Source organism: Macrotis lagotis, chromosome 2, assembly GCF_037893015.1.
Source record: "Macrotis lagotis isolate mMagLag1 chromosome 2, bilby.v1.9.chrom.fasta, whole genome shotgun sequence".
Taxonomy (NCBI): domain Eukaryota; kingdom Metazoa; phylum Chordata; class Mammalia; order Peramelemorphia; family Peramelidae; genus Macrotis; species Macrotis lagotis.
Window position 1 is genome coordinate 13,634 of NC_133659.1, and position 22,003 is coordinate 35,636.

Below are 22,003 nucleotides of genomic sequence, written 5' to 3' on the forward strand. Positions count from 1 at the left end.
TCCATTTCCTTATCTTAGCCCCCACTACAACAACAGCTAGAAATATTTTTATACAAATAGGTTCTTTTCTTTTTGTTTTAACATCTTTATTGGATACTGACTTAGTAGTGGTCATCTATCCTCTGTAATTCTGCAATTGCTTTTTATTCAGCTCTTCTACTCTCTTCACATCCACTTCTTTCAATACTCTTTCAATAAACCTCAGATAAAATCTTCCCACTTCTCCATTTTGATCTCAAAAAATAACACTATCATACCATGCTTTGTTCTCTCAAATGGCATCCTCAGGAGCACTGTCATCTCACTCCTGATCACCAAAGTACCCAATAAAGGACTGACATGTTCTCCCAGCAACTTAGGTGGAAAGGTTGACTCTTCATCTCAGTGAATCCTTGAGACTGCAAAACATAGCATATACAAAGTATGAATGATTCAGGCCTGATGCTGACTGAAGTGAGCAGAAACAGGACAACTGTGAATGATCAACTATGATGAACATAATTTTACTCAGTAATGGAGTCATCTAAGTTAATTCTAAAATTTCTTGATGATAGAAAATGCCATTTACATCCAGAGCAAAATGGAGTCTGCACACAGATGTAAGCATACTATATTCAAAATTTAAAACATGTTTAATGTTTGATGTTTTTTCCTCTTCTTCTGGTATTAACTTATTTGAAAATAGGTCTAGCATAAATGTATAACTTATAGGATTTCCTAGAAATTGCAAGTGAGAGGGCAGGAAGAGTGTGAAAAATGTGAGACTCAAAAATCTTACAAAAATTATTAAAATTTTTCTGCTCTAAATCATTGTTCATTAGAGAAATGCAAATTAAGGCATCTCTGACGTACCACCTTGCACCACTCAGACTGGCCAATATGACAAGAAAGGACAATGTCCAATAATGGAATGGATGTGGGAAATCTAGGACACTAATACATTGTTGGTGGAGATGTGAAATCATTCAACCTTTCTGGAGAGCAATTTGGAATTACACAGAAAGGACAATAAAAATGTGCATATCCTTTTATCCAGCAATACCACTTCTATACCCTGAAGAGATCATGAAAAAGTGTAAAAACATCACTTGTACAAAAATATTCCTCCCACCCTGTTTGTGGTTGCAAAGAATTGGAAATCAAGGGAATGTCCATCAATTGGGAAATGGCTGAACAAATTGTAGTGTATGTATGCTATGGAGCACCCCTGTTCTATTAGAAATCAGTAGGGAGGCGAATTCAGAGAAGCCTGGAAGATCTGCACGAAATGATGCTGAGAGAGATGAGCAGAACCAGAACAACCTTATATGCCATAACGGCAACATAGGGGTGATGATCAATCTTAATGGACTTGCTCATTCCATCACTGCAACAATCAGGGACAATTTTAGGGTATCTGTGATGGAGAATGAAGAAGACCATCTATGTCCAAAGAAAGAATTGTGGAGTTTAGACAAAGATTAAGAATTTTTTAAAAAGGTTAATCTTATTATGTAATTTTACTATCTCTTATATTTTAGTTTTTTCCTATAGGATAAGATTTCTCTATCAACACATTAAATTTTGATCACTATCTAGAATAGAAACAATGTAAAGACTGTCAGACTGCCTTCTGTGAGGGTGGGGTGGGAAGCAAAAATAGGTTAAAATTGTAAAATTCAATAAAAATAAAAATTAACAATTAAAATTTTTCTTTAATTGCAATCAGAAAAAAATCTGCAAAGATAAATGTTAAAAATTATCTCTACAAATAACTGGAAAACAAGCTAATGAATGAACATAAGAAAACAAAAAATATGGAAATAAATGTAGCCCATCCCTAAAACAGGGGTCTAAACTATATTGGAACTTAAGCTAGGCAGAAAAAAATTTGGCTAGGGCAGTTCATAGTTTGTGTGTAAAGAATCTAAGGAGTGAAAACTAACTGGAACAAAGAGGGTGCACTGAAGAGTCTTGTGCTATTGGGATAAAACTTAGTTTCCTCCATTGTTGAGCCTTGAAAAGAAAATCCTCCTTCCAGCAATTCATTGACTATGTGATCCACTGGTCCTTTGGGTCTCAGATCAATGTCCCTTTCATCTCTAATACATCTACCCTGGTTCCTTCAACTCATTCTACTGCATTCCTTATTTCTCCCCTTCTGCCTTCTACCACTGAACAATTTTTTTGTAATCTCCCCATTTCTGATTTTTGGGCCTCAGCACAATTCCCAACTCATTATTCAACCAAAATGGTGGACTTATGGGCATTCCAGGCTAGTGAAGGGGGAAAGCTCCACCTCCATCTTTCATTCTATGTACCCTTGAAACAAAACACCATCATATTGCTTTCCACTTTATATTCCCAGGGTGAGCAAGGCTCATGTGTGGAGAGGTAAATAGCCAAAGGTACACAACCTGTGTGCTTAATGCACATCTGTGAAGGGGCAGACACGTGAGAAACAACTGTGACTAAATCACACTTGGATTGTTAACTCACCCCTCTTAGATTCCAGAGCTGAGCATGAATTCTGGTGATGTCATCACACCCTTCTCTCCAGGTCTGATCCCCACTGGTCGATGCTAGTGTTTAGTCCTTCCAGGTTGGTGGTCCAAGCAGGAAATGGGTCAAGTGCTGCATAATGCCCACCAGGCATATGAATCTAGCTGTCATGTCCATGAGGCACTGCCTCCCACTGCCCCAGAATGGCCACTGCCCAAATTCCTTCCACTTTTCCCATGGGACTGCCAAGTACAGGTCCCCTCGACATGAAAAGGTGGGACTCTTCCCTGTCTCCCACTTCTAACTTTGGCCTCAGTCCCTTGGTTCAGCTGCTCTTTCACCTTTTCTGATACAGTTCTTTTACAAAGACGAAAGAAACCTAGGCAAATGACCCAGGGATAAAAGGACCCCAAGGCTTTAAGCCATAAGGCAGCTTGCCTTGACTGGAATGGGTTCTACTTCCCTTACAGAAGGGGGTGGGGATTTCCCTTTGACCCAGGGGAATGAGAACAGAAGATCCCAGGATCTCTAGGTGGAATTTCAGGTGTTTTATGACTAAGTGATGGGGAATAAATACAGGTCTCGAGGTTGGGGATCCACCCAATGGTGGGAATTCATGGATTCTTTACACATCCTCAAAGAGAATTTGAATCCTTTTGTTGTTTCAGAATCTCTTCCTATCTTCTTCAAGATTGATATAGCTGTGAAGAGAGACAAGGAAGGAGGCCATACCTTCCTGACATTGGCCCAGAAGGGCTAGCTCATTTCCCATTGTGTTCTCTCATTTACTCAGTCAATTTTACTCATAGAATCTGAGCACTGACTTGGGATTGTGGAAGGTCTTTATGGTTTGGGAAGAGCTCTCCTGAGGTGGTAACTAGGCTAACAAGATGCCAGTATCACTGGATTGCTGGCAGACTAATGGAAAATTGCTCCTCATTCCTGAATTCTTATATTACAGGGAACTCTTGGAATTCACTGTGCCAGATGTAGATCATGTACAATCCCTTTTATATTTCCTGATCTTCCTAGACCTTCTGATGTGTCTGCAAATTTTTCTGCTGAAGGGAAGAAGCTAATACTCCTGAATGTTTTGTGCCAGACCAGCACAACATCCTGGTCATGAGTTTCCATCCATGGGTACTTTCTTTGAACTCTTCCTCCAGGTTTTGTATCCACAGATGTAGAGATTGTACACACCAATTGTGAGAGTTTTTTATAAGTAGAGGTTCCTGTCTGGGATCAGTCCCAAGAGAGGAAGCTATAATTGAATGATGGTGCCATGCTCATCAGAATATGTCTTGAAATCTCTCATCTCCTCACTAAGGATCAATATCCAGAGGAGGAAATAGGACCCTCATTTTTTTTCCAGTATACAGTCTGCTCCCAGTTCAATGCTGCTAGTAGCTCTCTTGAGTAGGGTCTCAGGGGTGACTAGTCAGCTTCTTCTGTAGTGAAAAAGGGTCAGCAGAGTAGCCAGGATCTCCTCGTATGCCATGTCTCATGCTGTCTTTTTTTCTTTTTCTTCATTTTGAACTATTCCCTTGGTCCATTTACCTAAAATCGAAGAAAGTAGATTGTAAAAACAAATCATTGCTTAGTCTTCAAATCAGTTCTCATCCCTCTACCAAGCCTTCTCTCCTCTCCTTCCTGAACTGGCAGTGGCTCCAAGGAATCCCTTCCCTTGAACCCAGAGCTACAATCTACCTTAAATTTATAGGCAGGATAGTGTTATAAAGCTCTGAGGCCTTGTCCTACTTATCTTGAAATGCAATTTGGTTGAGAATATCTTGGACCTCAAAAGGACTATATGTGAATATAGCTGCATATGGGAAGATATGTCCATGTGTTAATATATACATGTGAGTTTACTTGTGCATGTGTATGCATTGGAAATAGATCACATGCATAGATGGGCGTGCATCTCTACACATGGATGCATCTAGATACATACACATACATGCATACACATGTGCACATTTTCACTGAAAGTATTTCTTTCTCATGGGCAGTTCTGTGTCGATCTCAAGAAGATTTGTCAATTAGCTTCTTCAGGTGCCCTTTGAAAACTTTCAATTTCTATGTGATAAAAATCCATCTTCCTTCATCACAACCATGAAATGTGTAGAAAAACATTGTGAAGCTAGTCATTCTTAGTAGATGTACATGCCCAAAGAAGAGGCAGCTAGCTGGCTCACTGGATAGAGCATTAGGTCTAGAGTCAGCAAGACACGAGTTGAAATTCAGCTTCAGAAAGGGACTGGTTATGAGATTTCCCTAGGCAAGTCAATTCACTGCCATTTGTCTCAGTTTCCCCAGCTGTTCAATGGGAATCACAATAGCACACATCTTCCAGGGAAAAATAACAAAAGATATATCTGTAAAGCTCTGAGACCAATGGCTGGCACAGAGTAGCAGCAATACCAAAGCTAGTCATTCCTATTGTTGTTACTAGTGCTAACATTATATGAAAAATATCCTTTAAGGCCCCACAAGACATACATGAGAATGAGGGGGTCACTGACACTCCAGGAGTTCCCTGTAATCTGAGAACTCTGGAGTGAGGAGCATTTTTCCCTTGATCTCCTGGAAATCCAGGGAATATCTCTTCTTTGATAGCCTTGTTACTACCTCAGGAGCACTCTTCCCAAACATCAAGACTTTTCACAATCCCGAGCCAATGCTAAAATTCTGTGAAACTAATTCCACCCTTAGTATACAAATGAGGAGGGGGGGTGTGTCAGAAACAGAGACTAGAAAGAAACAGACAGACTAGGGGGTGGGTTGTTCCATGACAGGTAAGTGAATTGGATTTAAAGGAGTCAGGGCTGTGCAAAGAGACCTTCTTCTTCAGGAGGGGAGGGTTGCAGAAGGGTGAGCAGAGGAGAGGAGAAGAAGAAGGAAAGGAGGAAGGAAAGAAAATAGAGAAAATGAAAGGAGGAAAAAAGAAAAGAAGATAGGAAGGCATTGAGTAGTCCATTTGAAAAGGTAATTGGGTCCCCATTGGGATACAAAACTCCTCCAGTGGTTTTTATTAGAAGGTATTTTGATATTTTTTAAGTACGATACAAATGCTAGCCATTATGTTATGAGGTTATTTTTTTCCTACAGATTCCATATCCCTACGTGATGTCCCCTAACCAATCTGCACAGTGTGGGTATGTCCACTTAAATCTCTCTTTTCTCAGGAACTTAATATGTGTATTATCTTGTCCCTCATTTTGCATCTGCCCTTGGCTCCTCCAAGGTTCAAACTGGCCATGGGAGAACCTCTAGATGTTTTCCCTCTAACTCAGAATTTCCTAATTTGTTATCCTCTTCTCTCAAGGATGGGCCTTGTAAAACTTCCTACACCCTTAAGGTCTCAAAGCTCTGCTTACTTTGGCCCACACTGACCTCCAAGTCCTCAGGCAAGAGCTGGTTCTTTATCTCAGTGCATCTTTGAGTCTGAAAGGAGTAAGAAATATAAATTATGAATGATTGAGAACAAAGAAATCTGATGTAAGAGTGATGCTGAGTGAAGTGAGTAGTACCAGGACCACTTTGTACACAGCAATAGCAACACTGGGTGATGATCAACGATGAAAAATTGAGCTCTTCTCAGGAATGAGTAATCAATGTCAATTCTAAAAGTCTTCTGGTGGAAAATGCCATCCACCTCCAGAGAAAAATTGAGTCTGAATGCAGATCAAAGGTAATTATTTTCACATTTCTAAGACTTATTTTATGGATTTTTTTATTTCATGGTTTATCTGCCATTTACGCTATGACTCTTCTTTCACAACCTGACTAATATGGAAATATGGTAAACATTGTACATGTATTACCTATCTTGGATTTTGCTATGCTGTTGGGGTGGGAGGGAAAAGGAGGGGAGGAAGATAAATGCAGAACTCAAAAGTTTACAAAAAAAATGTGAAAGTTGAAGGCTATCTTTTGAATGTAATTAGACAACATAAAGTAAAATAATATTAAAAATAACTGGGAAATAGAATATCCCAGCCTTCTGCTGAGACACCAGTGAGAATCCAACCATGAAAAATGGTTCAAATGAGAACTAGAGTTTTTGAGAGCCATTGCCTGTGACTCAGAGAAGGCTGGGCCTACTTACATTAAAATAGAATAACAGGGCAGATAGGTGGCCCAATGGATAGAGCACCAGCCCTGGAGTCAGGAGTACCTGAGTTCAAATCAGGCCTCAGACACTTAATAATTACCTAGCTGTGTGGCCTTGGGCAAGCCACTTAAACCCATTGACTTGCAAAAAGATAGAATAACAATGATAGAATCTGAGCTAAAATATACCTCAGTGGTCCTCTAGTGTAACACAAAACTAACAAAAATATTTCCTCTAACCCATACTTCTCAAGTGGAGATTCAACCTTTACTTGAAGAATTCCTAAGAGAAGGGTTGTCTTATCTTGTCAGAAAGCAGTCCACTACCCTTTTGGATGGCTTTAATGAATGAGACATTTTCCTGAGAAAAACCTAAATTGTCCTTTTATAATTGCTCCTCATGATTCTGTACTCATTATTCTTTCAACTTTTTTCTACAGCTAATTTAGAAAGGCAAAAGAAGCCCTAGGCAAATGGCCCAGGGAATAAAAGCCCCATGATTTTCTGCACTGGGAGGGGTATTGGCTATACAAAAGGAGAGGGAGGGGATATTCTCTCAGCCTTGGATATATAAGAGCAGAAGATCCCTGTATCCCTCAAAGGAACTAGAGACATTCTAAGACTGCTTGAAGGGAAATAAGAACAGGTGTCCTTTACTGGATCCTAGATTATGAGATGCTCACTCAGTAGTAGGAATTCAGGTTTCTTCACACATCAAAGAGGGTCAAGCTTTGTCAGAGGCTCCATTTCCTCTCATCGTCAAGATGACAAATCTTTGCAAGAGTCCAAAAGCATAATCCTGAGCACTCTCGTTATGGTGAAAGGGGACAAGGAGGGAGAACTTATCTCCCTGGCATGGGACTGGATGGGATAGTTCAACTCTACTGCATTCTCTCGCTTCCTCAGTTCATCATATAATTATAGTCTGTGATAGAGAAAGAGAACCTCCAGTACCTTTTATACTTCCTGTTCCTCTTGGACCTTCTGATGCCCCTGGAATTTCTCATGTTGAGGAGAAGCTACTGATGGCTACGAGGCATAACATCCTGTTCATGAGTGGCCAACCTTAGGGGCTTTCTTGGGACTTTCGTCCTCTGGATCACAAATGTGGATGTCATCTCTTTTTCTAGTTTATAATGTTATACACATCAATTGTGTAAGACAGATGTTATCTCTTCGTGGTTTAAAGAGTTGTACACACATACACACACACATACACATCAGTTGGGTAAGGTTTGTAAAAGCAAGCAGAGAGCCCTAGATCATGGGTGTCTACCTGGGATCACATGACTCAAGAAGCAGGCACAAGTGAAAAATGACCCCAGGCTCAACATTAGGATCAATATCCAGTGGAGGAGTTGAGACCCTCAATTGTTTTTCAGCTAGATACAGATTAATGCTATGAGTATCTCTCTTCAGTAGGGTTTTTCAAGGATGGATGGGTGGCTGCTTCTGTTGTGCAGAAGGGTCAGCAGAGCAGCCACAATCTCCTCTTCTGCCCAATCTCATTCACCTTTCTTCGTTCTCTTCCTCTTCTTGTTGCAATGTATTCCCCTGGGCCCTTCACCTAGAATATGAGAAAATAGACTTTTTAAACTAAACGAGTTCAAAGTCCTTACAACCTTTCTCATCCCTCATAGGCCCCTTGAAGCTGGCAATGGCTCCAAGTACTCACCTCACTCTAACCCAGGGCGACAATCTACCTTGGGTTCATTGGAAGAATAGTGCCATCAAGCCCTAAAGCCTTGTCTTATCTACTTAGAGCTGCAATTCTGTTGAGAATATCTTGGATCCCAGAAGAATTGTGTGTGAATATGCATATGAATAGGCATCTACATATGGCTATATACACACACAAGTCAGTATGCATGTGCACGTGGATATTCGATATTGTGCATGCAGAAGTAGATGTGCAAATAGACATTCATCTAAACATGGCTGCATTTACAAGTATATATAATGTAGAAAGTTTACCTTTCTCATAGAAAGGTACATACACATTTCAAGGAAAAGTTTCATTGTTTAGCTCTTTCAGGTGTCTTTTGAAAAACTTTCAATTTATTTGTGCTAAAAGACCAGGTTTACGGTCACAATCAAGAAATGGAAAGAAATCAAACTTTGTATAACTAGTCATTCCTCATACAGAGGAGGCAACTGAATTCAGGAAGACCTAAGTTCAAATTTGACTTCAGGGATGAACTGGCTATGTGATTTTCCTAGGCAAGTCACTTAACTGCCATTTACCTCAATTCCCACAACTGTAAAATGAGAGTCATAGAAGCATGTATCTTCCACAGAAAAAGATCAAAAGAGCTATCTGTAAAGTTCTGAGACCACTAACCGGCACTGTGTAGAAACAATGCCAGAGCTAGTTATTATTACAGTTTTTGCTAGGGCTGTCGTTCCCTGCAAAATATCATTCAATATCACACAATATCGACATTAATATGAGGGAGACACTAACACTCCAGGAGCTCACTGAAATGGAAGAACTCAGCCTGAGGGACCACTTTTCACTTAGTATACCAGCAATTCAGTGAGGTTTTCTTCTTAGCCTTGATACCACCTCAAGAGATTCTTCCCAAACCATAAAGGCCTTCCACAAGCACAAGGCAATGCTCAGATACTGTGAGATTTATCCACCCCTAGAAGACAAATGGGGAAGAGGGAAAGAGGAAAAGACCAGAAAGAAAGAGAAACAAGAGAAAGGAGTTCCATGACATGCAAGTGATATTAATTAAAGAGAGTAAGGGCTGAGGAAGAACATGAAAGAAGGGGGGGGGGGGAAGAGACAGGAAGCTAGGTAGGATGTAAAGAATTGTGTTGTCCATCTGATATGACAGTCAGGTCCCCCATTGGGACAGATCCAATACTCAGCAGTTGTTATTCGAAAGAGATATTTTCCTATAGATTCCACATTCCCCCTACATGGTGTTCTCCCAATCAGTCTACACAGAGCAGGTAACTCCACTTAATCCACTCAGTTATTTTCTCAGGAGCTTATCTTAGCATGATTTTTTCCCTCTTTAGCTCTGCCCCTGGCTCCTACAAGGCTCAATCTGGCCACAGGGAAAGAGGGAAATGCTAGATGTTTCCCCTCAAACTCTTCATCATTCTAAGAATTTCCCTCTTTGCTACCCTCTTTCTTCAAGGATTTGCCTTATAAAACTACTTACTCCATGTAAGTGTCAAAGTTTAACTTACCTAGTCACAAACTGACCTCCATATCTTCAAGTTCATTCTTCATCCCAGGGAATCTTTGAAGCTGAAAAGAATGGCACATACAAATTATGATTGCACGCTAAGGGCCTAAGGTAGAACTGATGCTAAGTGAAGTGAGTCTTACCAGGAAAACATCATATGTGGCAATAGCAACATTGAGTGATGACCAACTATGATGAACTTAGCTCTTCTCAGGAATGGGGGGATCAAGGACAGTTCTAAAAGACTGGTACCTTTCACATCCAGAGAAAGATGCACTCTGCATGCCAAGGAAAACATACACTTTCCACATGTTAAAAACTGTTTTACATTTTATTTTTTCACTCTCATGGTTTTGTTTTCCCTTTTGTTCTGCTCTTTCACAACATAACTTTCATGGAAATATGTTTAATCTCTTAAATTACTTGCTTTAAAAGGGAAGGTGAGAGGGAAAGTAGGGAAAATATATAGTAAAAAGAATACTAAAATTATACTTCCATGTAATTTGAAAGCATACTTACTTAAAAATAGATGTTGGAAATTATTTCAGCAGATAACCAGAAAAATAAAGGAAGAAATAAGCAAGCAAACAATCAAAAAGCCTACAAATAAAGTGAACCCTTAAAACAGGAGTGTAGCAAAGCAGCTGCTATAACTTAATACTTATAAGCTTAAGGTAGATAGAAAACATTTGACTAAGTCCATAGATTGTGCCTGAAGAGGAGAGGGGAAAATATTGGAAGAAAGAGGAACCACTGAAGAGTCTTATGCTATTGGGTTAGAAAAATTATAAAAAATATTATGGTGACATAGGATACAAAGATGTCAAAGAATAGTATAATTCAAAGAGATCTACTCCTACAATACTAACAAAGGGTTGGCTCACCTTAGCTTAAAGATTTGATGTGGGGAGGAAGCAACTATTCATCCTGAGGGAGACCATCCACCTCCAGAAAGGAATACATTTTGAGTCATTTTTTTTTCTTACTTCATATTCTTCTACTCCTTGCTGGTTGCCCATTTTTCAGCAGTTCATATTTTGTACCTGAATTAGAGAGAGTGGGAAAATAATTGGAAAAGAGAGGGTTCACTGAAGGGGCTTAAACTCTTGGGTTTATAAAAATTAGTGTACTCCAGCTTTGAGCTTTGAAAATAAAATACTCCTACCAGCAATCCATTGGATGGGATCACATGGTACTTCAGTTCTCAGAGCATCAGGTCTCTTTGTCCCTTCCCTTTCCCATTGTTCCCTTTTACATATTTCAATTTGATACTCCTTCATCTCTAATAAACCCACTCTAGTTTCTGCAGCTCATTCTACTGCATTCTTATTTCTCCCCTTCTGCCTTTCTTCTAATACTGAACCATCGCCATTTTTTTCTCCCAGAGAAAACACAGTAATCTCCCCATTTCCACATCTCCAAAATTTCCTTGAGGACCTCATCACTGCTGCCATTTAAATATTGATGAATAATAAAAGTGGCCTAGAGGGAATTTCAGTCTAAAGAATGGCAAAACCCCAACCTCCATCTTTCATGATATGGTAATTTGAAACAAAGAAGAGGAACAGAGATTAAGGTAAAGAGACTGAGAGAGTAAAGACTTGAAAGTTTCTAAAGTCTCTGATAATGGTATAGTGGGTTCAAGCAGGAGAGCATGTCTCCCCTTCAGATTAGAGTGAAAGAACTGAACAGGCTCATCTTCTTGTTTGAGAAAGTTGTTGACCTAGGAAACCAAGATGTCATAAACAACATTCAAAGAGCCCTCAGTGTTCCTTTAGCCCAACCAATAACTGACAACCCAGTGACATAAGACAGACAAGTGATTATCTTACCTTATAGTTTTCTTGTGAGGAGGAATCAACTACTCGTCCTGGGGCAGCCCATCCTCTGAAAGGAAAAGAATTAATTTTTGAAGTTTTGTTTTTTTTCCCTTCATAATGTTTTATTCTTAGCAGGTTGCCCATTTTTATTGTTCCTCTTCTGTCCATTAGGTTCAAACTCTACCAAACCCTCTTCCAAATGACAATCTATCTAACCACATGAAAACAGCTGTAACATATTCTCCTGTTTCTAAAGTCTCTAATAATGTTATATTAGGTTCAAGCAGGAGATCATGTCTCCCCTTAAGATTAGAGTGAAAGACCTGAACAGGCTCATCTTCTTGTTTGAGAAAGTTAGTGACCTAGGAAACCAAGATGTCATAGAATATTGGAATTCAGAGAGCCATCAATGTTCCTTTAGCCCACCCAATAACTGACAACCCAGTGAAATAATACAGGAAAGTGATTATCTTACCTTAACTTAAAGTTTTCTTCTTAGGATGAATCAACTCTTCGTCCTCAGGCAGACCACCCTCCTGAAGAAAAGGAATAAATTTTTAGTGTTTTTTAAACTTCATAATCTTTTATTCTTGCCCAATTTTATTATTTCTCTATTGTCCATTGGATTCAAACTCTACCGAACCCTCTTCCAAATGACAACCTATCTAATCACATAAAAATAATTGTCATCTCTTCTCCTGGATTCTACACTCGAGTAAATGTCAAAGGTTCTTTCACCTGATTAAATGGAACATCCTCATGGACATTCTTGGTTTCTTTTCAGTTTCCTCCCTTAGTGAGTCTTTACCTTATCAGCATTCTCTCTAAATATTCTTCTAAAAACTCAACCCAATGTCATTGAAGGGGCCTAAACAATGCGCAAAGGTAGATGGAAGGGAATAAGCATTTCTATAAGCTCCTATGTGAAAGACTCTGGTCTTTGAATCATTTTTCAGTGGAGAAAGTTGAGGTAAGTTGCATTTAAGTGATTGTTCTCAGGGTTACTCAATTTCTACATTTGTACTCAGAGGTTTAAGTCTACACCTAGATTACTAGCCACTGGGTCCTGACCATCCACAACAGCCTACTATAGAAATTATGCCCTAAAGCAAGCCCCCATCAATACCATTAACTTTGGTGGCGATCCTATCTTCTTGAATCATACTGAGCTTAAAGGCTTCTAAAACATCACCATCTTCATCAGAATGATTGCCACCATGGATAGGCTCCTCATATGAACTAGTCCTTGGAACCATGGCTTCTTAGGTTTCTTCCTCATCCAGAGGTATTCTCTTTCAATTTTCTATCTCTTTGAACCTCTCCCTACCAAAGATAACAACAAACCAAGATCTCTTCAAAGTACAGGCCTGTGCTTCCTTCTCTCCCTTAAACCCCTCACCTCCCAGTTCAATGCTCTCACTTAGGAAGTCTTGGTCTTAAATCCTCCTATACTCAGAATCCCACTGCTTCCCTTCCATCATTTGCCATAATTGCAAAACTTCATTATCACTGGATCATGGGATACAGAGAAAATATACTGTAAGTCCATCTGGATCACTTAGAACACAAAAGATTCAGAACCAAACCATTCTGTTCCATAGTCATGGACTTAATTAGAATATGAAAATGCCCTCTGCTACTGAATAATAAAGGAGAAATTCCAATACAAGTCATGGCAGAACTGAATGGGAACCTGGAGAGAATAGTATTCTGGGTAAATACAAGTGCTATCTATGAAGGTAGACTGAGATAAGACTATCCTGAAGAAATTTAGTAGACTAATAAGCCATGAAAATTCAACCACACAAAGATTTGAAAAATGGGAAACCCTAAGCAGCCGGTTAAAAAAATGTTAATTTGGGGAAAAAACTAGGTAAGTCACTTCCAGTTAATCATCATATGCTATTGCACTTAATGAGTGCAATGTTCCTCTAGTTTTGCTCACGCAAATTTCCTTCGCTTTAAATGTTTCCAGGTTTTCCTGAAATCATCTTCTGCATGTCATATCTAATACCATAATATTCTATAACATTCAAATGCCATTTTTTATTCAGCCATTCCCTCAATTGATGGGCATGCCTTTAAGAACCAAACATTAGCCATCACTACAAGAGCTGCTAGAAATATTTATGTACAAATGGGTTCATTTCCTTGTTTTAACACCTCTAGTGGATCGTGACCTAGTAGTGGTCATCTTTCCTCTGTAATTCTGCAATTGTGTTTTGATTTGATTCTTCTATTAACTTCAAATCTTTTTCTTTCAATAACCTTGTTTCAAATCTTCCCACATGTCCATTTTTATTCAAGAACCATAACACTGTATCTTACCTTGCTTTTCCCCCTAAAATGGCATCCTGAGGACAACTCTCATCTCTCCCCTGATCACCAAGGTTGTCCATTCAGGGATTGATATGGACCCCCAGTATCTTAGATGAAAAGGTTCAGTCTTCATTTCAGTAAATCCTTGAGTTTGAAAAACATTCCAAATGCAAGGTATGAATGATTGAGATCAAAGGACTCTGATGCATACCTGATGCTGAATAAACTGAGCTGAAACAGGACAACATAGTACACAGCAATAGCAACACTCTGTGAATATCAACTAGGGTAAACTAAGCTTTTCTGATGAATGCAGTGAGTAAAGTCAATTCTAAAAGACTTGTGATGTCATCCATATCCAGAGAAAGATGGAATCTCCATGCAGATCAAAGCACGCTACCTTCACAATTTAAAAGTTGTTATATGTTTTATATTATTTTTCCTCTCATGATGTTATCTTCTCTTTTATTCTGACTCTTCTTTAAAAGCATAACTTATTCAGTAATAACTTCAATTATTCATATGCAATTTATATTATTGCTGTAAAGGAGAGTAAAAGAGAAGGGGGATAGAGAGAAAATTGAAAATTGTGGACTCAAGAATCTTACAATGATTATTAAAATTTTACTTTGCATGTAATTAGAAAAACATTATAAAATAAATGTTTAAAATTATGTCTATACATACTTGGAAAAATAAAGTTATGAACAAACGAGCAGAAAAAAAAAAATAAGTATACAAATTAAGAAGCCCATTCCTAAAGCTCGGGCCTAGAAAATGAGCTGATGTAACCTAGTACATTTAAATGGAACTTAAATAGAATTAATTTGTTTATAGAGCTCCATAGTTTTTAGCTGAAGTAGATAAGGTGGGAAAAATAATTGGAAGTGGGTAAACTTAAGAGTCTTATACTGTTCAGATATGAAACTTGGTCTCCTTCAGTGTTGAACTTTGAAAAGAAAATCATCCTACCAGCAATTCATTGGATATGTGATCTGCTGCTCCTTCACTTCTCAGGTCATCAGGTTTCAGCCCAGTGAAGGACAGAAGCTCAACTTTCTTCTGTCACTGTATGTGCCTTTGAAACAAAGCAGAGTAGCAATGAGTATGTTAAAGGGATTGTATGAAAAAAAGACTCAAAATGGTTTAAAATCTCAAATATGTTAAAGAGGGTTCCAACAGGAGAGCATGTCTCCCCTTCAGATGACAGCAAAGGATCTCAACAGCAACTATGGTGACATAGGATATCAAGGCATCATAGAATTATAAATTTGAGGCGACCAAATGTTCCTTTAGTACAACCAACAACTAAAAACCTAGTCCTGCAATACAAACAAGTAGTTATTTCACTTTGGGTAAAGTTTGCTAGTGAAGAGGAATCAACTACGTATCCTGAGGCAGATCATCCTCCTCCAGGAAAGGAATAATTTTTGAGTCTCCTTTTTTTAACCTCATTTGCTTCTACTCTTTGCAGGTGGCCCATTTTAATAGCAGTTCATAGTTTGTGCCTGGATTAGAGAGTGGGAAAAATAATTGGAAGAAAGAGGATTCTTTGAAAATTCTTATACACTTGAATTATAAACATTAGTCTCTTCCAATATTTAGTTTTTGCAAAGAAAATACTCCTAGCATTAATTCAGTGGATGGGATCAGGGCATCAGGTCTCTTTGTCCCTTCAACTCCCCATTGTTCCCTTTTACATGTTTCATTCTGAGACTGTCCATTCATCTCTAATAAACCCACTCTGGTAAAAAGATTGGGAGAGTAAAGACTTGGAAGTTTCATAAGTCTCTGATAATGTTATACTGGGTTTAATCACAAGGCCATGTCTCCCCTTCAGATTAGAGTGAAAGACCTGAACAGGCCCATCTTCTTGTTTGAGAAAGTTGGTGACTTAGGAAACCAAGATGTCCTAAACAGTTAGAATTCAAAGAGCCCTCATTGTTCCTTTAGCCCAACCAATAACTGACAACCCAGTGACATAAGACAGACAAATGATTATCTTTCCTTAAAAGTTTTCTTGTGAGGAAGAATCAACTATTCATCCTGAGGCAGCCCATCCTCCTAAAAGAAAGCAATAATTTTTTAGTGCTTTTTCATTTCATAACCCTTCACTCATTGCAGGTGGCCTATTTTTATTGTTCCTCTTTTGTCTATTAGGTTCAAACTCTGCCAACCCTCCCTCCAAATGACAACCTATCTAACCACATTAAAAATAACTGTCACATGTCCTCCTGGTTTCTTCACTCAGATTCAATGTCAAAGGTGCTTTCACCTAATCATTAAATGGTACATCCTCATGGAGCTCCTTGATTTCTTTTCAATTTTACTCCACTGACTCTTTACCTTTTCAATATTTACCTCTGTAAATATTCTTCTAAAAATTCAACTCAGTAACAGACAAGGGGCCTAAACAAGGCTCAAAGGAAGATGGAAGGGAAAAAGCATTTCTAAAAGCTCCTATATGACAGACTCTGGTACGTTAACATTAGCATCTCATAAAATCTGTGAAAACATTGCTTTTATGATTCATTTTACTACATTGAGGCAAGCAGCATTCAAGTCACTGAGAGTCAGTCTGTATTCAGGAGTTCTGAGTCTAAACTTAGAGGTTTACTTCAGAAATTATGGTCCTAAACAGGCCCCCATCATAGAATGGGGGTTTCTCCTATCTTATTGTTCATACTCAGCTTGAAGGCCTCTAAAACATGGACATCTTCATCAAAATGAATACCATCCATCATGGATGGGTCCCACATATATGAACTAGCCCTGAAAACCATGGCTTCTTAGCTTTCTTCCTCATCCAGAGGTATTCTCTCTCTCAAGTATCTGTCTCTTTCAACCTCTCCCTGACACCAAACCAGGGACTCTTCAAACTAGAGACCTGGTCCCTTCTCTCCCTTAAGCTCACCACATGGTTCAATGCTTTCTCTTAGGATGCCTGGGTCTTATATCCCACTCTACTCAGGAACTCACTGCTTCCCTTCCATTATTTCTCATATTGGAAAATTGGACATCACTGGATCATGGGATAGAGAGAATGTATATTACATGTCCTCCCAGTCCGCTTAGAGAGCACAAGATTCAGACCCAAATAATTTGATTCCAAAGGCTTGGGCTAACTTAGAATGTGACCATACCCTGTGCTACCAAATGAAAAAGGAGCAAATCCATTAGATATTTTGGAAGAACTGAATGGAAACTATCAGATAATAGGGGCAAATAAAGTGCTATGAAAGAAGAATAAGGTAAGACCATGCTGAAGGAACTCTGTGAACTAATAAGCTACGTAAATTCAACTTCAGAAAGAGTTGGAAATCGGAAACCCAAACCAGCAGATAGGATTTAGTCTTGTACACTAGTTCCCTCCTAGTTCATCATTGTACAGTATGGCTCTTACTATTTACCATGTTACCCTGAGTCTGCTCACTCAGATTTCTATCATTTTAAATCTCTCCAGGTTTTCCTGAAATCATCTCCTGCTTGTCATTTCTAATACCATAACATCCTACATTCACATTCTGCTATTTGTTCAGTCATTCCCCCAATGAATGGGCATGGCTCTAAAACCCATATATTAGCTACCACTACAAGAACTACTACAAATATTTTTGTACAAATAGGTTCTTTTCCTTTTTATAACACCTCTATTGGATCCTGACCTAGTAGTGGTCATCTTTCCTTTGTAATTCTGCAATTGCTTTTAATTTGGCTCTTCTACTGTATTCATATCTCTTTCTTTCAATAACCCTGTTTCAAATCTTCCCACATGTCCATTTTTATCCAAAAAACTATCATACCTTGCTTTTCACTCTAAAATGGCATCCCCAGGACAACCCTCATCTCTCTCCTGATCACCAAGGGTGTCCATTCAAGGATTGATGTGTATCCCCCAGCATCTTGGGTAGACAGGTTCAGGCTTCATCTCAGTGAATCCTTGAGGATGAAAATCACAGCAAATACAAAATATGAATGATTAAGAGTAAATAACTCTGATGCAGGCCTGTTGTTTTATATTATATTTCCTCTCATGTAATTTTACCTTTTGTTCTGATTCTTTCACAACAACTTATATGGAAATAACTTTAACATAGTTTAAGATATATAAATTTTATAACTTGCTTTAAGGGGAGGAGGTAGAAAATGGAGCAAGAAAAATATGCCACTCAAAAATCTTACATAAATGAATATTAAAACTTTTCATGTAATTGGAAAAAATTATTAAATAATATACTTTGGAAATTACCTTCATATGTGACTAGAGAAACCAAGGAATAAAGAAGTGAACAAACAAAAAAAATAAGTTTATAAATAAATGCAGCCCATCCCTAAAACTAGCATAGCAACTGTTTCAATATACGACATTTGAACTTAAGGTAGGTAGAAAAATATTTGGCCAGCAGCTCATAGTTTGTTCCTGGAGAAGAAATGGTGGGAAAACTAAATGGGGAAAAAAGAGAGTACACGGAAGAATCATATATTGTTAGGCTACAAAAATTAGTCTCCTCCAGTGCTGAAATTTGAAAGCAAAATTCTACCAGCAATTTATTGGATATGTGATTAGCTGGTCATTGATTTCTCAAGTCATTACATCTCTATGACCCTCTCTATGTGATACTTTTGAGGAGGGACATGGTGAAAAGTCAGATAAAATAGAATAAATGGGGGAGGGGGAACAGGATGGAAGGAAATACAGATAGCAACAACTATGGGAAAAATTGAAACAAATTTTTTTGATAAAGACTTCATTTCTCAGACATTGAGAACTGAGTCAAATTTATAAAACATTAGAACCATTTCCCAACTGATCAATGATCAATAGATATAAACAATTTTCAGATGAGATTATCATTGCAATCTATTTAAATATTTTTTAAATGTGCTACAACACTTTTGATGGGAGAAATGCAGTTTGGAACTATTCTGAGGTACTATGATTTTCTTATTGGAATGGCTAATAGGAAAGAAGGAGAAAATGACAAATATGGGAAAAGATGGTAGGAAATTAGACCATTGATGCATTGTTGGAGAAATTGTGAAGTTATTCATTCTGTGTTGAGCAATTTGGAACTATGCCCAAGCTATGTCCTACTCTTCAGCCTATCAGTGCCACTGGTATGGCTATATAGGCCAATCCTAATTTCCAAGTTCATGCAATGAACAACTTTCAAAATACAGATATCGAGCAAAACAGGATGAAGTGGGTACAGGATGAAATGCCTGTCATCCCCACTATCCATTCTACCAAAGGACAGTCCTAGAAGGTTTCAATGAATCTATAGAGGGCACATCTACACCCTAACATTTTCATTCAATTACAAAAGCAGTCATTTGATGCTTCAGCTGTTCAATAAGCCACAGTATGTTAAATAGAATAGAATAAAAATATAATAACATGCTTCCTGTCCTTCAAAATACAAGAAGACCAAAATGACATCACTAGGTTAGAGACAAATTACAGAATGTTCAACTGTGACTGATCAAATGGATATGAGCTCAGAACACAGCACCACAAGGCGGGAACATGTGAACACTTGGGGTGCTTAATCTAAACTTACATATCTCACATTTCCTTTCTTAGTAATAGAGCTCATCATGCTCTCTGATGAGGGCACTCCATGCTGGGTGGTCCTGTGCCAGTGGCTCCCAGGCTACACAATCAATTACATAGTTTTAAAAAGAGACCTTAAGGGTGACCCTGCATCATTTTTTCTCAGTGCTTGCCCTGTGACAGTTCTCCAATAAATAGTCTTATTGGTAAGTATACATTTGGGCATTCTATCAATGTGACCACTCCTTGCAGTTGTGCTCTCTGTAGTAAGGTTTGAATGCTTGGCAGTTTAGTTGAAGAAAGGACCTCAGTGTCTGCTTCCTTATCCTGCCAAGTTCGGGCAATGCTTGTTTCAACCTCATCATCAATGTGTACCTCCCTGGAAAGGATATGGCCAAGGTAAGGAAGCTTATTCACAGCTTTCAATACTTCTCTATGTCCTGTAACAGTTGCTTCCCGAGATGAATGGCTTGATAATCGATCCATGTTTTGTTGCATCTCAGATTCAGAGGCTGCATGGAGGGCACAATCCTCAGCAAACAGAAGATCATGAAGCAACACCCCCTCCACTTTGGTCTTGACTTTGGTCAAGTTGAAGAATTTACCAACAGTGCAGCAGATGACCTTTTGTTCATACTCAGTGCTTTAAAGCATTTGATAACATGACTGAAGCTATCAGGTTAAAAAACATGGAGCAAGGACATGACCTTGTTTCACTCCATTGATGCCAGGGAAATCACAAGAGCATCATCCACTCTCCAGAATCCAAGCAAATTGATAACAATATTGATGAACAGAATGTTATACTCAGTAACAACTACATTGTTTAATGATGAACTATGATTGACTCTTCACAACTACGCAATGAGTTAAGACAATTCCAACAGAATCATGATAGAAAATGCTAGTTATATCCAGAGAAAGAATTATGGAGTCTGAACACAGATCAAAGAATACTATTTTGCTTTACTTTGGGATTTTTTTGGTTTTTGTTTTTGAAAGGCAATGGGGTTAAGTGACTTGCCCAAGGTCACACAGTTAGGTAATTATTAACTGTGTGATGATGGATTTGAACTCACTCCTCCTGACTCCAAAGCCGATGTTCTCTCTACTGTGCCAAGTAGATGCCCCTATTTTACATTATATTGGGGGGGGGGGTTGGATCAACATAATTTTTCTCTTTTGTTCTGATTCTTCTTTCACATGTGGAAGATGCATGATTAATATGATTGCAAACATATAATCAACATCAGACTTCTTTCTGTCTTAGGAAGAAAGAAGGAGTGGTCAGAGAGAAAAAAAATTAGGAACTCAAAATCTTATAAAATTTAATGTTGAAAACCATTTTTACATGTGATTGGAAAAAATGAGATACTATTTAAAAGAAAAATATTTTAATTGACATTAAGATTGTTGGTAATTTCATGTAAAATCATAAAGGTATTACATTAACAAAATCTAATCAGAGAAGTGAATGTCTATCCAATTATTCCAAATTTTTATAATTTCTGTAAAGTGGTCTTATAGTCATTTGTATATATTGTTTCTCAAAATAATAGCTTTCAAATATTTCATAGATTTTGCCATAATTTTAATAGGAATTATTTAATTTGCATTAGGTTTTTAATGATATAATAATAAAGTTACTGATTTGGAGCATATATTTTGAATATTTGTAATTTAAATGTACAATCTGGACAATTCATTTATTTTCTGATTCATTAGAATTTTCTTATTGATACATCAAAAATATTGATAAACTATGTTGACTGTGATGGAATCTATACCTTCCCTTTGGTTTTGCTATCATTGTATTAAACTTAATATTAATACCATATTTTCTGTATTTATTATTACTTTAGCTAGACTTTCCAGTGGCCCCAGTGGATTTCTTGTTGTATTTGCATTTTTATTGGAGTAGTTTCTAATTCGCTCTTGAAATTTATATAACACTGATGATGCTGGATTATATTTGTGATTTGATTATATTTTTTAAAAAATCCTTGGGAAATGTTTTAATCAAACAGTTTTCCTTTTGTTTAAATGTTGTGTTTTTTCTTAGTTTATATGACTAGTTATCCTAATTGTTTTCTTTAAAAAGAATCACCTTTATGTATGCTTTATTCTTTTGGCTAGCAATAGTAAATTTTATTTTATAAAAATATGAATAAGGACTCTTGAAAAGAATTTTATGCTAAAACTTTGTAACAATCGAGATTGAAATCAGGTTGTTTCTTGATTTGTGTCATTAGATTTGTGGCACAGCACCACATGGTCCTCTGAATTTTTTTATACTATGACTTTATAGTTTTGTATACATTAGGTAGGTTTCTTATTCTGATACTGGAAAACATAATGTAAAGATAACGAAAGATGATTTTATGCCAGATTTTATGACAGAAGCATCCATTCTATCCATCAATACAAAAAACACAGACTTATGTAATACCCAAATGGGTAAAACAAAATATTTTTGACTCTACTGTCTCTGCTGGGTACACAAAACTTAA

The 22,003-nt window shown here is 37.8% G+C and overlaps 2 long non-coding RNA genes across 5 annotated transcripts in view; both read right to left on the reverse strand.

Moving 5' to 3' along the window:
- Window positions 1–22,003, reverse strand: part of LOC141512292 (uncharacterized) — a 122,623-nt gene that overhangs the window by 5,137 nt on the left and 95,483 nt on the right. The window lies entirely within an intron of this gene.
- On the reverse strand, window positions 9,873–17,865 carry LOC141512293 (uncharacterized). The gene is made up of 7 exons (XR_012475440.1): window positions 17,743–17,865; window positions 14,912–15,017; window positions 13,949–14,083; window positions 12,096–12,156; window positions 11,633–11,687; window positions 10,685–10,843; window positions 9,873–10,078 (listed from the first exon to the last, which is right to left on the reverse strand). It is a non-coding gene; the product is annotated as an uncharacterized LOC141512293 (long non-coding RNA).